This window comes from Ciconia boyciana, chromosome 5, assembly GCF_034638445.1.
Source record: "Ciconia boyciana chromosome 5, ASM3463844v1, whole genome shotgun sequence".
Classification (NCBI taxonomy): domain Eukaryota; kingdom Metazoa; phylum Chordata; class Aves; order Ciconiiformes; family Ciconiidae; genus Ciconia; species Ciconia boyciana.
In genome coordinates, this window is record NC_132938.1 from 82,205,203 (window position 1) to 82,221,607 (window position 16,405).

The 16,405-nt window shown below is 39.2% G+C and overlaps 1 long non-coding RNA gene across 1 annotated transcript in view; it reads right to left on the bottom strand.

The window, feature by feature from the left end:
* LOC140652339 (uncharacterized) overlaps positions 1-16,405 on the bottom strand; it is a 133,063-nt gene that overhangs the window by 71,890 nt on the left and 44,768 nt on the right. The gene's annotated exons all lie outside the window — the stretch shown is intronic.

The following is a 16,405-nucleotide window of genomic DNA, read 5'->3' on the forward strand; positions in this document are numbered from 1 at the left end:
TTTTGCATAGCCACCAAGACAATATTTCTTACTCTTTGTATTCTTTTGGATGATAGAGTCATTCCAGAAGATTTACACAGGTGACTTGAGCTCAGAAGAGAAATAATAAACCCATATACGCAAAAATCAAGTTGGAGGTTTGCAGCATTTCAAACCCCCAATAGCGAGTGGGAAAAAAAAAAAAATGACACAGCTCCAACTTAGGAGCTTTGCGGATTTACATCAACCTAATACAGTCTCATCATGAAGTCCTACCTTGTTAAGAGGATGCTGGTGCAAGAGGAAGGAGCCCCACAACTAAGATGATTTAGACAGTCAAACTGTGGTTCTGACCTGCTACGAATTGGGATGGGAGAAGGACTAGAAACACAACTTGTCTTAAAATTAGACCGTGAGATACAACCTGAAAAACAAGGCACCCAAATCAGAGAATATTCCAGGTGAAGATAATCTAATCTTCTCACGTGAAGAGTCAGAGTTTTATATCCACATCAGAGAAAGAACAGGAAACCAAATTATTTTAGTTAGCAAGAGAGCGGACACCGACAACGTTGCCTTGATGCGCTGATACTCTCTTGTATCATTTTAAAGTGACAGTTTAAATCTCCCCAAGGTTTAATTAACTGGCTGCCAAAGGTCAGAGAAAGAGGCGCCTGGATGTTGTTTAGAGTGTGCTGGTATAGCTGGTTCTTTGGCACAACGCGGCCCAGTTTTTTGGCATTACTATATTGAAAGCTGCCTACAGTACATTAATGAATTGGAGTTCAGCCCTGCATGAAGTGTTTCAACATTCTCTCCAACTGTGCTAAAGGAATTTCCCATTTGCTTTTTTCCGCTAATTAGAGAGCCGCTGGAACAAAGCACGGCCTTTTGAAAGGTGCAGCGTGTCCTCAAGTTCTGCTAAGTCAGGGAGAGGTACGGGATATTTTGATCCACTCAGAAGATAACCCTTACCTCCGAGAATCAGGTTGTAAGCAGGACCGTATTTATTAAAGTTGAATAACATTGACAACCTTCTTCTAACTTGACAACCTACAGGCACCAACATCCATCTAGACTTAATCTAGTCCTTAATCCAACAGATACAACAGTTACGGGAGCTGATGGATGGGCAGTTTGTTAGAGACTTCACTCACTTGTTGCAGATACCTGCCTTGACTAGCTTACGGTTCACAGGGACACATCTTCAAGTACACTGAGGCAGAACACCCAAAGCAACTCCTCCAAAGTGACTTGCAGAAAGCGTGCATTTAATAATCTGTTATAAAGCATCAATACAGCATTTAAGTGTTTGGAACCTCACTGCACCTGCAGACCGTTCAGCTTCTGAACCCAGGCCCACCAAAATGGTGCTCACACTTATAATGCAAGGGGCTCAGCAACTTGTATGCATTTATTCCTGATTTCAAACTGGAGAAACTGAATTTTAGAAGAAATGTCAGAACCACTTGAGAAATGCCTTGCCATTTAATTTATCCTGAACGGCCAGAAAGCCACCTAAAATCTGATATATTTAAAATTGACTTAGAAAATGTGGAAATCCGATGCCTGCATTCTCATGTGATGCCATAACCATGGCATGCTTTATTTGCATCCAAGGAAAACACTTGCTGTGCTTCTGGTTCTCCAGTGCCAGATGTCCCTCTGCTATCAGCTGCACAGCAGGCGAGTCGGAAGATCAGCAGCACAGGCCTGAAGGTCTGGTCCTCTTGCACTCACATCGTCAGTGGAGTATTTCCTGCTGTCTTTCATCGCCTGCTGAAGCAGGTGAAACATTTCACCACTGTTAGTAAGCATTCTCTTGTCAATAGAGCCATCCCCTCCTGCATCACTGTTTCTGGTTGTACTGTTTTAATTAAGCAGCATTCTACAATAATCAGCAGAGTACACAAACCACTACATTTATTTAGGATACCCGGCAAATTATCATATTCATAATACGATTTATTTAAATGCCTTCAGACTGAAAAACAATCTAATTTTGCATTTAATTGATTTTTTACACTTGCAGTAACAACTTTTTGCTCCAAAATTGCACACTATAAGAAAGACTTAAAACATAGTTTCTTTGTTGTTCTGCATTGATGTTCTATAACTAAGTTAAAAATGTTATGCTGCATTTGAATATTAAGACAATTTATTATATCTGCATTTTAAAATGCAGAAAACCAATAACCAGTCAACAAAATTAATGGGGTCAATGTTTACATAACAAGTACAAAATATTAAAACACACCATTTTAACTGATATTAGTTTTCACGGCTTCGTTTGCTGAACTGGTATTTGAACAGTAGGCTTCACTTCTGCTGCAGTACAAACGAATACTCATTTGTAAGCCTCTATTTCTTTTTCGACTTGATAAAAATTTATAAAAGTTCTTACATTATTAATGAACTTCTATGCTTCTGAAAGTGAGCTTTTTTTCTAGAAGACAATAGCAGCCAGCCTAGCGGGGAGAAAAACTAAAGCTGAATTTCTTCCAGATGTTTTATATCATCAGTAAATTGGCATCAATATTAAAAAAACGCAGTAGGCTCACCCCTAAACACCTTATAGGCCAACCCATGAAGAGAGACAAGGGATGGGAGAAGCAATGAGAGCAGGAATAGTATCAGTAAGGTAGCAACTACTACAACCACATCTCTCCTTAGCATACGAGATGCATTTTATTTTCCTTCTGGCAATAATTTAAATATTTGCAAGCAGGTCAGGTTATGTACACTTGACACCAGAATTTCAGAAGCCTTTTCAGAAGGGTAGCCAAAATCTGGGGGCCAGCCCCTGGGGAATCTCAGAGGAAAGCCATGTGAAGGGAGACTGAAAGCAAAGATGGCAACCAAGGAGGCCAGGTAGGAAGAACAGTATCAGGCCAAAAAAGCCAAGAAAGGATAAAGCTGGCAATGGTTTAATTCTCTCGAGAAATGAAAACCAGGAAAAATTCCACCTAAATCACCAGCTGGAAACTGCAGTGACAAGAGAACCGCGTGCTTTCCTCGGAAGCCAGGCATGCAGACCTCCAAACTCGCTTGCGTCAAGTGTTTTATTTTCCATCCCCCCCCCCCCAAAACCACACCATTTACTTCACACTTTACAAATCATGCGAGTACCCATGCAGAATAAATCTTAATGAATCTCCTCTTAAGCTAACATCAACACTGCCAACAAAAATATAAGTGACAACACAATTTCAGAATAGATTTTAAAAAATGGGAAGGGAGAATATTCCTCTAAACCTCATTCCCCATTTCCCCAGTATTTATTCTGCCATTCCCTTTATATATTTTTTCAGCACTGTGAAAAAAAAAAAAAAAAAAAAAAAACCCTGGGACTCTAGAGTACAGCTGCTTTCCTTAGTGTTTCAGAAATTAAACTTCTGATCTGTATTGGCACGGAAATCTGCCCAAATAATCAAATCTCATCTTTATCCAGTCAAAAGAAACTCAAGAATGACTGTTCGACTGTCTTCTCACACACACTCTTTCTTTAAATTCCTTAATTATTATTTTCTTAATCACAATATTAGTTTTCATTCAAAGAAATGCAATTTCTTTGTTTACTAACTCCTGACACCCAGGAAGGAAACAACAGCTTACGGGAGTTTTGTTCAGAAATCCTGAGCATTGCCCTCATTCTGATCCCAAAAAACCTGTGATTGATTCCAGCCAGCAATAAAAGCAGCCCTGCATACTTCTGAAACACCTTGCTGAACGCGTGCAAAGACCACACGTGTTTGCATGTCCTTCTCAGGGACACAAGCTACCAAAATATGAGAACTTCATTTCTGAAAGGCTGCAAGACTGACACATACAATTATCAAAATAATGGCAAATTCCTTTTCCAGTATGTAGGGGGTTTGCACATTCTGTAGGCGTCCCTGCATATATATTCACATATCTCAGCTTGCCACGCAAGTCTGTCATGCAAAAAGATTATCTTTTCCCATTTGAAATAACAGTTATTTCTTATTGCAAGTAGAAGGGAATAGTAGGCTATCACCAAGAATAATGTGCAGTCAACTTCCGAAAGGGTGCCTGTAGTTATTTAGAAAGAATAAACACACCTACACCTCTCAAATACCCTTTTAGATCACCTCCTCATTATCAATAAAGGAAACCCCTTATCTCACACACCAGGCAATGGCTTTACTTTTAGTTTTAAAGTAACTTTCTTAAACAATGTTCTGTGTTCTTTGAGAAGAAACTTCCATTAGAATTGGTCAAGAATTTTCCCACAAAACAGCTGGAAAATTCAGATTGGTTAAAACTAACACAACTTCATCTCATTCTTCAGTTTTGACAAACTAATATATTCCTTCCTGACAGACTTGGGAATGGTGGCACGCATTCAAGACAGCTACAGAGAAAGAGACAACTTGGTAGATTAAACAGTTATTTAATTGCTAGTGCGGAAGATTAAATTTACCTTTATTTTGCTACTCTGGAACGTCTCCAGGGTCTCTCCCACATTGCTCTTCAACATTTGGTTGAAAGACACGTGGTTTTTAGGTCACCAAAAAATCATTCCTTACACAGATCTATCCCTCATAATCTCACCCATTAACCATTAGTAGATATAGATACACATTTCTCCCTGTGTCTCTTCCACTATTGGGGGGGGGTGTTACCCCTTTTATTTAATCAATGTAAAAAAGCAAACAAACAGAGTTTGAAATTTATCAGGCACGTGGTTGTTAATGGTTTTGTTTTAATATTATAAGTCTGAAACGGAACGCAAAACACTCCAAAAGTACATTTTAAATTCAGAAGAATTGTGTTCTACCATCTTACCGCAGGACAAAAGTTTGTCATAGCAGCATCCAGGATGGAAGCTGTCTCTTTCTACATCCATATTTTCACCTCTGAAAGTCCTCACTGACGATGGGACAAGGGGACCAAGCTCATGTGCTTTTTTTTAACTCTACCAGTTCGCGTAATAAAAGAGATGCCTCTCTCCATGACCTCCTGCTCCTCTTTTGCCTTTCAGCCTTTACGACCCCAGCAGTAGTACTTGGTTGTGCAGGCATCCTGGTATCCAATACTACTCTCTTGACGTCTCTTATTGTTCTTCCTGAACGTCACTGAGGATATGCAGGCACCTCTGCCCTGACAAGGAACCTTTCCAGGCCATTCGGGACCTTTCTACTTCAAAATATTTCTTAAAGATACTTAGAAGTCATTGCAGGCCCTGGAGCACTAATACGATATAATGCAAAGCATCAGTTAAAAAAGCAAACACCTGCACTCTGAATATTTCAAAGCATCACTCGATGCAGGTGACACAGACACAGGACACAAAGGCCACGTGAATGGCTTAGGCACAAGCCCCGTTGAAACACACGAATGAAATTCAAATGTGGCCAGAAGCCTTAGGCTGTCCAAGAGCAAATCAAAAAGTAAGATACTGCCTCAATATAAACCAGCCCAGGTGGCTTGCAGCCTTATCTGTAGCTTTCCACCGTCAAGTAAGTATATTAGCAGACAGCCTGTCCCCAAGCTTTCCACTTACTCAGGAGGTTACTCCAAAGGGAAGAGGCTTTAGTCTTCTGTGCTGCCAAGGCACATATAGCCACTGGAACATATCTGGTTCTTATGTCACTGGTTCTCATATCAAAGCAGACTATTCTCTCCCCAACCCACCCCCCAAAATAGCTATTTTCCAGCAACTTCAAGACTTTCAACATTTGGTTTTGGGCAGGGTTACATCCCGTCCCGCCTCCCTCCTCCACCAAAGGACAGAATTGCCCTGGCGTCCCTGCATGCTGCCCAAATACAGGTCTTCATTCAAAAGGAGAGTCCTGATATTATGAACATTGGTTAATACACGAGAGACCTCAGCCATGGACCCAAAAGGAGCTTCCATTCTATCTGAGGAGATAAGCAGCTCTGGGTCTTCCACATCTTCACCTAGTGTCCTAATCCCAGGTTACAGAGATTGAGGGGTTAATAAGAAGTCACTGTGTTTTTCTGCATTTTTCACCAAATTAAACCAAAAATCTGACCTAAATTTCACAGATATTAGTACAACTCTTCTATTAACTATAATAGTTTAGTCCTGACAACCTTTTAATTATTTTTTACTCTTTAAAATGCATGAAAGCTTCATGTCATCTTTAAATATTTATTGACATTTTAGATGAATATTTCATGCTGATTTAAAAGAATATGGTACTTTTTCATAACGCTACTGTTGTTAAGTACAAAATGGCAATTCTACACTCAGGTACGCTCTCAGTACAATGAAAAGGAATTTTTCATCTTGTACAAAGCAGGCTATAAACATTGACTGCTGCAGACAAATAATACGTTAAGGATGAGTTTTTTCAAAGCTACTTAAGTGATTATGGAGCCCACACAGCTCCCATTTAAATTAATAGAAATTGCTTAAGAGATTCAGACATGCAATTCTGAATACTTCATTACTCTATGAAAGATTTTCCCAGTTTAAGAGTAGTAAGTTTAGAGTAATAAATTGATAACATATCATCTCTGATGTACAATGGAGAGACTTCTCAAAGCACAAGTGAGCCGTTTTTAAGAGGCTATGATTGTCCTTTGCTTCCTACCCACAGAAAAACAAACTCCCCTTATAGTACGCTTACTTTTGCAACAAAGCTCTATAAACATATGAGCACAATGAAATTTAAAAACAACTGTCACATTTCTGCATAAGCTATAACACTTCACTACCTGTTTTCCCTTTCTCCTTACCATCTTCCACCTACAAAACAGATGTCCAACCTAGATAAAGCAAATGAAAGGCAAATTTCTGAACTGCACGTTTGGTCTAATCATTCAGACAGCAATATCTTTTTCAGCCCTCTTTCCCCACCACCTTTTTTTTTTTTTTAAAAGGTCTTTTAAAGCTGCAAGAGAGTAATAGGAGTGCTGTCATTCAGACCGATTTAAGGAAGGTGGGTCCATAAACGGCTGAGACTATAAGGTAAGGCAGGTTCCTTCCGTGATGTTAAAAAAATTGGTGCAGCCAGTGTTGGTTGTTTGTGTACAAACAGCCCTGTATCTTGAAAAAATCCACCTCTTCAAATATTTAACTTAAAACCATCTTTCATATTGCCATAGATGGTCCTAAATATATTTTTTTTAGAAGATAAGTCTATGGAGAGCCGAACAGAGAACAGACACTTTATAAACAAAAATGTTAAACAGAAAAAAGAAAATTATTCAAAGTCCAACACATTTTTAGTTGAAAAAAATTCTGTGGTCTACATTTCTGAAACATCGAGGTTATCATTTAACCAGTGGTTACCTTTCCATGGAAAGAATTAAAGTTATTTTATTGCACGAGGCCTAAATATACGACATGTTAATATAATTGTCACTGCACAGTACTTAAAGCCATGTTTGAAGACTTTACATGATATACATCCTAACAGGCAACTAGAAGGCCTAAAACAGCCTGAAAAAGCCCATTAAAGTTGTAATAGCAGCTTAGCACATTTAGAAACTAAACTATTAACGTTCCAAACGCCTTGCAGATATTGCCCGTTCCCACAAAACTTCGCAAGTCAGTGTACTAACATTATCAGCCTTTTACAAACAGGACGGGCTCATTCGGATTGCTTCCTTTTATTCAATTTAAGTTCCATTCTTGATATTTCAGCTGTCTAAGGGTCATAGTTTAAAGCAGAACGTGTCGACCTAGCTTAAAGCTTAAATGGCAACAGAGACTGTAGAATTGAGCAGCTTGAAGAAGTAAGCACGACCATCTTAACTGGCTTGGAAACTGGAACGTCAAACCATCTCCACCTCAGTCAGGGCTTTCTCTAGGAGCGCTTGGTTGATCGGTGGCAAACGCTTCGCATCAAGTTTTAGAGATTCCAGACTTCAGTGGTTCCTATGCTAATTCTCACTGAAGCGAGGAAATATGTAAACAGTAGCTGAAATATTTTAACTGATGCAGAATACAGATGGCTTGCATTTTCTTTGCTCTCAAGAAAGGCTAAAGATTCTCCTATATTTAAGGATATTCTCATATTTTGTAGTCATAAAATGGTTCAAAAAGCAAATAACAAGCACCCAAGTATGGGGGTAAGCATAGAAAACAATTATTTTATCAGAAAATGAAGTTAATGTAAAAAAAAAAAGTAAAAAAAAAGAGAGAGCTCGAATATGCTGTGCTACAGTGGTCATTACCAACATGCCCATTAGAATTAAATTAACATGGACCTGAAATACCAGGATCTAGATAAACAATAGACCATGCTGTGAACTCCTAAGAAATTACTGCTATTTGCCAGTAATTAATCAGCAAAAGCAAATTCTGTTTATCACACATAACGTCCAACGCTGTGTTGCAGCGTTTTGCTTTTTGGGTTTTTAACTAATGTCAACTAATATCAACTAAAGTGAAAGAAAACAAAAAAACATTTTATAGTTTCCTACTCGCCTTCTACTTGGTACTGCTAGCGTTAGACATTAATTACGTGGAATGATCAAATACAGACAACAATGTAATCTGAATACTAGATTCAGTTTTTACAGAGGTAATTTTAATTTTCAGCAGAAACAATTTAGAATTGTTTTCAAATAGGTCTTTGCTCTTTTCCCCAAAGACCTGAATTGTAATATTTTCCAAGTTCTTTGAGGTTTCATTTTAGTATTCGCTGCTGAAGTGACCACAATCTTATGATCAAAACCACATCTTGAATAGTTATGCTCCAAATAGTTTGCAGCATATCTATATTTTAACTTACACGACAGAGGTCAGATATTTCACAATAACTTAAAATTCTGCATATCCTTCTCACACATCAAAGAGTACTTCATGAAATAAAGACTTCCATACGTTTGAATATACAGTCCCTTCTAGTCATACACCAGCTGAGATGAGCTTCACTTCACTGCGTTTCGAAGCCATCCTAACATCCACATCCAGTGCTCACTCAGAGCAGGCAGGTGGCAATAATAAGAATGAAGATAAACTGAGGTGACAAAGGAAAGAGTGCATCAATACATGCATGCCACCCGGACCATAAGGAGATCTCAGAAGATGGACTGATACCATTATATCATTCCGTATTATATTCATCTTTTCTCTCCTTCATTTCCTCAAAAATGGAAAGTTGCCACAATAATGTTATTTTTTTTTTAATACAAGAGAACTTTTGATCAATATTCAGTAACCTTGTGCACAATACCAAATTAATATTTGGATACATCTCACGGATTGCACACTGTACACATAATACTGCAGTGATTTCCAAAAAGTAGGTCATATGAGAGGAGCGGACATGAACAATTCTGTTAGTGCAAGAGAAAGGTGATTCCAGATCCATTCGATAAGATTCTCTTTATAGCAACAAAAAGCATGAACTATGTACATAAAGTCCGTTAGCAGGCTTAATGAACAGGAGATGAAAAAAGGGCAAGAAGAAAATAAAGCGCTACCTTTACATCTTGCAGCTCCATATATATATAAATATTTTGTGTGTGTGTATATAAATGTGTGTCTGTATACACACACACACATATATATAAATACATTTCTCCTTCTTGAGAAATAAGTGGAGACAGTGTAGTTTAACTCCTTAAGGGGTAACAGTAAATATGATCCCAAGCACTTGCCTTTGCCGTCAAGCTTAGGTTAGTACTGAGTTATCAGCAAGAAGTAAAACCAAGAGAAAATAAACCCAAGTTTTGAAACCTTCAAAGTTATGACAGAACAGGTTTGTCATCCGTTCGCTCTCTCTGCTTACCCCCCTACAAGCAGTGAAGGAACGCAGGTCACTTATGATCTAGTCAGTTTACAAGTACGTAGCTCTTGTAGTAAGTTTTAACATGTTTTTATGTCATCTTTTTTTCCACAGGATTTTCTAATCAAATTGTCCAAATGTATTTTTCCCCTCACTTCTGCTGTGAAAAAGCCCTTGAAAAACAAAACCAAACCCCAGCTTTAGCCAACCGGGAAAACAGTGAAACTACCTATATGCTGCCAGAGGCTATTAACTACATGATAAAGGAAAAAAAATTCTTTGATGTATACAGGTCATGTAGCCTGTAAAACTTGCAGCCATTCTTCCATTTGCTTAGGCTGCAGCAATTAAGACTCAAGGTATAGGACAGTGAGACAAGATGTTCTCGGCCGCAGTAAAAGTATGACAAGCAGAGGACTGACCAGATACTAAAACCCTTTAGACAGCAACTACGCACAGACATAATCAAATTTTCCTTCCATAAAATAAAGGGAGGTCAAGAGAATCACGGCTGAGAGATTTTTCCCTGCCCTTCATCAAGACCAGAGCATCCTGGACTTCAAAAACTTCCTTTTGAATCCAGACAGCTAGTGAAAATGGCAGATTTTCAAGAAAATGCATTTAGTCTAAAATGTTCTGACCACCATTAGAGCAGATGGTTGCTGCAGTCACAAATCTAATGCACTGGAAGCTTCGCTGCCTGTTTCAGACTTCTTCCTCTTCCTTCGGACGGAAAGGCTTCGAGTGTACCTCACCTCTTCACTGTTTTATCCTCCTTTTTTATAGCCAATATAATAGCTTGTGTTAATTGGCAATGCAACACATTAGAGTCAAGATGATTGAGAAGTGGTTTCAGTAATGTGACTGCAGTAGTTCGATCTGTAGTCATTCAGTCACTGCTCAGATACACGTTAAAATTTGTAGACATGAAGCAAATACAAGATGCACCTATCACTCTGTAAATTCATATAGATGAAGTGGGGAAAAGACTCAACGTATCAAAAGTTTTGATGTTGTTTTCCCCTTTGATTAGGGAAAAACTCAAGAGAAATCATAAGATGGACAACACTAAGATCTTTTCGGAGAACCACCACCAAAGATTATACACAGCTCTTAGAAACTGGCAATTAACAATAGTGCATAATGGAACGATTGTCTAAAAACGAGCAAAACTAGCCAGAGGCGATAAAGAATCAGACAGGGAAATTCTTAAGAATCAGATCCTTAAAAGGTAAAATATAGTCCAAATCAGTGAGCCTGAGTATATGCTGGACTTTAAGCATGTGCTTCCCTGCATCAGGTCTAACTGAATCTAGCACTTGCCCTGGGCCCCAGTAAAGGTCACACACTTCGGGCACTAAAACGCAAACAAACAGAAAAACCCACCCCACAAACAGGAGATTAAATATATTCCAAAACATTTTTATTTGCTACTCAACAACCATTCTCTTGGAATGACAAAAAAAAAAAAAAAGGCAAGGGACAGGAGGAAGATCTTCAAAGTCATTGCTGCGTTGCACACACTTCACTGCCTGACACCCCTCAGCCCCCCGTACCCGAAGTATACTTAGCGCTTTGTGCTGGACCGAGAGCGGGGAGGCTTGGGGGTGATTTAAGAGGAGGTCACTCATTATATTCCCTCAAGGTACAGAGCTGGATAGAAATCACAGTAGAAAAGACAGGATATTTTTATATCCCTTAGGACAAATGGAGACATCTCCTGCGGTGGCATACGCTATGCCATAGGAATTCCAGTAGCTGCAGCTCTACGTTATTAGTGAGTCATTTCAAAGACTAGAAATAGAAACCTTTTTCTTTTAAGTGCTTGTACACCATTACCCAATATTATTATGGAACCATTACCCAATATTATTATGGAATACTAACAGCTGAACACTGCTCACCTCCCAGAAAAAAAATCAACACCTCTTTTTCAAAATTAAACCAATACTTTGTTCCATAGCACACGATAAGTTTGTTTCACCAATGTATGCACTCCATCTATTGCCTTTCAATCAATCGTTCAAAATCCTTTTCACAGGAAAAAAAAAAAGACAGAGCTGAAATGCTTTATCTTCCTAAACAACGTATAGCAAAGAACCTAATGCGTCAGCTGTAGGTAGACGAGAAGTGTGCAAACGCCTGGGAGTCGTGAGCACTCAGGGCAATGAAACGGCAAAGCAGGGAGCCAGTGAAGACGACTTACTGAAACAAGTCTCACCAATGCAAACAGCACCTTGATTAATGGATATAATTGTATTTATAAAGATTTCTGCTGTCTCTCTGAATCAAAGCAGCATGTCTTGAAAAGCTGAGGAGTACCCTGGAAGGCATCCTAACTGACATCTTCCTTTCCTGACAGGCAACCTACACTGGTCCCTGCAGCACGGTCTTCAGCGATTCCATTCGGCACACTCCGCTCCCACAGGTGACAGCGAGGAAGCACGCAGAACATCTGTCGGTGGCTGTGCTTCACGCAGCGAGGAGAATTTCCACCACAGATACACAAGAGACAGCAGCTGGAGTGCCATACCATAGGACCGGGTGTATCTTTTTGTCTTTACGATCATCAGATCAGAACCACAAAGCAAACCGTGGTATGAAGTCAGCCCGGCTGTTCTGCAGGTCAGAGCACAGACGTATAAATAAGAGCTCTCTAACTGCAGGCAATTAAGCTTTTAAGTCGCTGTCACTATTTTCAAAGGCCAAGAAATGAAAAGAGCCCATAATGCCATGTTTACTTCAGCTCAAATCAGAACATTGATTTCTCTGCTTACAACTCAACTCTTGAATCAATTCACCTTTTTAAAAATTGATAAATACTTATTTCTAGTAGTCATTAACTTTCTGTTCAAGAAATAAATAGAAATAGGAGCTCTCCTAAACAATATCAAAAACATCCTGAAAACTACATTTTTCTGTATAAGGCACAATATGCAAAGCTCCACTGCAGCTAATTTTGTAGTTTCCCTCTAGGTAGATTATAATTGTAAGCCATAACTGATTTATTTTAAGTAATCTGCATGTGCTAAAATCTCACCACTGCCCTACGCCTTTTCCCAGAAAACCCAAAAAGAAACAGCATTAGGTTCTCTCTCCAGAGCTTCAAATCACAGATGGGAAAATATCTAGCAGAGATGTTTCTTAGGCAAGTAAAAATATATACTGCCATCTATGAAGCTCAAGAACTTGAACAGGACTACTACAACCTCAAACCAGTGCTGAGCCACAAAATAAAAATCACGACAAAGCTCAACTATTTTTGACAGTGTGTGGTGAATCAGTGTACCACAGGTCAAAATAAACCTAAGGGATCACCATCTCATGCTTTTCTGAACACCTGAAAAATGGCTTGAGATTCAAAATAGTCGTCTTGATAACCAAGGTTTTGAAGACTTCTGAATTTTGTAGAAAATGTTCAAAGTGCCTTTTCTTTCTTTTTTCAAATGAGGTACATTGCTTGGTTTAAAAAGTTCTCTCTCCCTTACTTTCCAAAAGGAGTTTTCAGAGCGAGCTAAGACACAGCAAGTCAAATTTTCTATTTTGCATACATATGTTCACGTATATATTCTTTAAAATAGATATATAAATACATATTTTTAAAACTTACTTGCTTCTCTCCAAACCACATTGCAAAGTTGGGAAAAAGTTTAAAGTGAAAGCTTTTGTCAGGAAAAAAAAAAGAGAGTGGGAGAAGATGAAGACATTTCAAAATAAGTTGAAATGAAGTTTCAGAAACAACATGAAAATTATTTTCAAGCCACTAGTTTAATACAGCAAGACTTCCACAACGTAAAACAAAACAAATGATATAAATGTCTCTGAAATTTAACCTATGGGCCCAGACAAAGGTCATTGAAATAGCAGAGGACGGCAGTCAAGTGACAAGTCTCAGTTTCTAGTTTCACTGCAAAGGTTGAAGATGGGATGGAGAAGAGATGTTCGGGGTGGGGTGGGAAGGCAAAAGGTTGTCTCTGGAAGTGGAACAGGCCTTCGGCTGAAAAGCTAAAATGGCATAGCTAGCCAAGTAAGAGCATCGAGCTCCAAATATCTTATGCAAATTACCGATACTCTTTCAAATAGACACTATCAAAAAATAAGTTCATTCCGGATGACGACGATGGCAGATTCAGCTGAAAGGAGACACAGTTTACGCCTGTCAGGAGGGGGAGACACCAAAGCGCCAGCACCACCGAGGGAGGTGGGGAAGGCTCGGTGCCCCACGCCCTGCTGGACTTGGCCTTCAAGAGTACGACAGTCACGCAGACAGACAGCACCATGTTCATCCCACCTCCTGCTCAAAATGCCCAGCACACGTTAACGCTCCAAGCGCGAGGTTTCCCCCTGCAGCAGCCACACAGCCAACGTTGCCGAGCTTCATGACAAAAGTGGAAATACATGCTGAAAAGCAATGGATAAAAAAAGGCAACAGAATCACATTTACATGACTGGTATGTATTGTGTATGATCATAAAACTCTAACACCATTTATAATAAGATATTAGATATAAGATAATAAGATATAAGATAATAAGAAAAAATATCTTAAACAGTCTATGACTAATTGCTGTGCATCATGACCCATTTAGGAGGCCTAACTTATAATTAAAGTTGCTGCACGGAGTTAAAGAACTTTCTGTCCTGTGTAATTAACCAGCCTTGATAAAGTTGTTCTATAGAAACACAAATATTTTGCTTCCAAGCAGACAGAGGTCCCACTGATCTACACTATCTTGTCAGTTTATTCTCCTAAGGAAGGGCTGAGGTTATGAAGCTTAAAATGTAACTTTGTAGATATGTATTAATTTGGATTTCAGAGTTTATGTAGTTCGAGATAACCAAACACTTTCCACTTGGCCAGGCACTCCCAATGAATGGGACTGAACTACTTTCAAGAGTTAAACCTTCCAAAACTTAAATGCCTAAATAATTTTAGATTACAATAGCAGCAGTCACAGGAGGAGAAGAGTGCATGCCATTATCCCCAAGGCACAGGAATTACATATTTAAGTCCTCGTCAGAGTCTGCGTTACCTTGTCATTGTTAAGACACAACAAAATTCAACGTCCCATTTAACAACTGGAATGTTCGTAATTGACCATGACCAAAGGCTCTTCTCATAGTTGCCCCAAATCGATATTTGGGATTTATTGCCAAAATTAAAACTTAGCCCCTTTAGCTGTGCATGCATACACACAAGTATATTGTAGTATGAAGCACATTTGTAGGATAGCTTTACAAAGCACGTATGATCGAGTTACATGCGGGATATGCGCTCTTCAGATGTTTTATTTGATACTGTATTTACATGGTCCCCTCATAAATGGCTGGGACACAGGAATCTTCACAGCGCCCTGTGAAAAAGAAGTATCATCAACCCTGTTTTACCGAAACATTTAATGACTTGCCTCAGGTCACACAGGAAATCTGCAGCGATGCAGGGAATGGCTCCTGGGATCTCAGAAATCCCATCTCAATATTCTGGCCACACTGCCATCCATCCTCAGCCGTACTTAATACAACTAAATTACTGATGGCAACAAACAGCAGAATCTGACTTTCAGATGAGCTGATTTGTACAATGAGTCAATCCATAACTTTTGTCTCCTTCAGACACTTAGATAGATGGGCTGTATGCCCAGCATGTTATAATAACCCTGAAAAGCTTTTGGCTCAGATTGCAAACACATTAGCATTAACTTAAATCTGCTGCTTTGTTTACTATATGAGAGATCCGCTTCTGCTCTATGCCTAAGTGATACCAATTAAAGAGACCCAAATACAGAGCTTACAGAACAGTTTACAGCACGAGACTAGAGCTACCCACTAATACAAGATCTAGTAAAGTTCAGCTGGTATTTATTCCTCCAAAGCATTATGGTCTGACAGTCACCTTTTTCTTTTCCAGTCATGGACTTGTCAGGATTTACATTCAAAACCTTCACAAAGAAGCGATTCAGAAAGCATAAGAAACTGGGTCCACTCCCGCTGCTTCTGAAATGGATTAACGTGACTCCAGTCTTGCATCCGTATGACTACAGATTACAGCAAAGCCACCCTTGATTTAAGCTGCTGGAGAGCCAGACAGGAAAATCACGGAAAATTCTCCTCCTTTGGCTGTTTAAACCCGTTACAGAGTCCACATGGCCACGTAGGTACTAGAGTAAATCACTCAATGGGAGAGGACACCACTCAGTAACAAGAGGCTTTTCTTATTTCTTTAGAGTTACAAATGAAGCAGGCCTAGGAGAGGTCTAATTACACCCAGAACACCCAAGCAGCATTAGCAGTGGTAATTTATTGACCATATCAGTGTAGCTTAATGCGCAGACTGAAAAGACAAGTCAAGGATTGTATCTGGACCACTGAATCACCCACGGCTTGCGAGGGCAAGCGGATTGCTGCAAGTCAGTGAAGTAATCTCATAAAAACCATAAGCAAGATTTATAATAAAACCATCTTTTGCTTTTACTGGGTTTTAGTGAAATAAGAGAAAGGTAAGATATGATTTCTTTTTTTAAATTTATTTTTAAATGCTTAGACACCTTGCTGGAATCCAGAGTCACTAATTACCCAGATGGGCAGCTAGGAAGCCGATCCAAAAATCTATCCAGGTCAATGGAGTGCTTTTTATCAATCATAGCGGCCTTCACATCAAGCCCTGGAATACCAGTGCTGGCCTGACTAGTACTGGC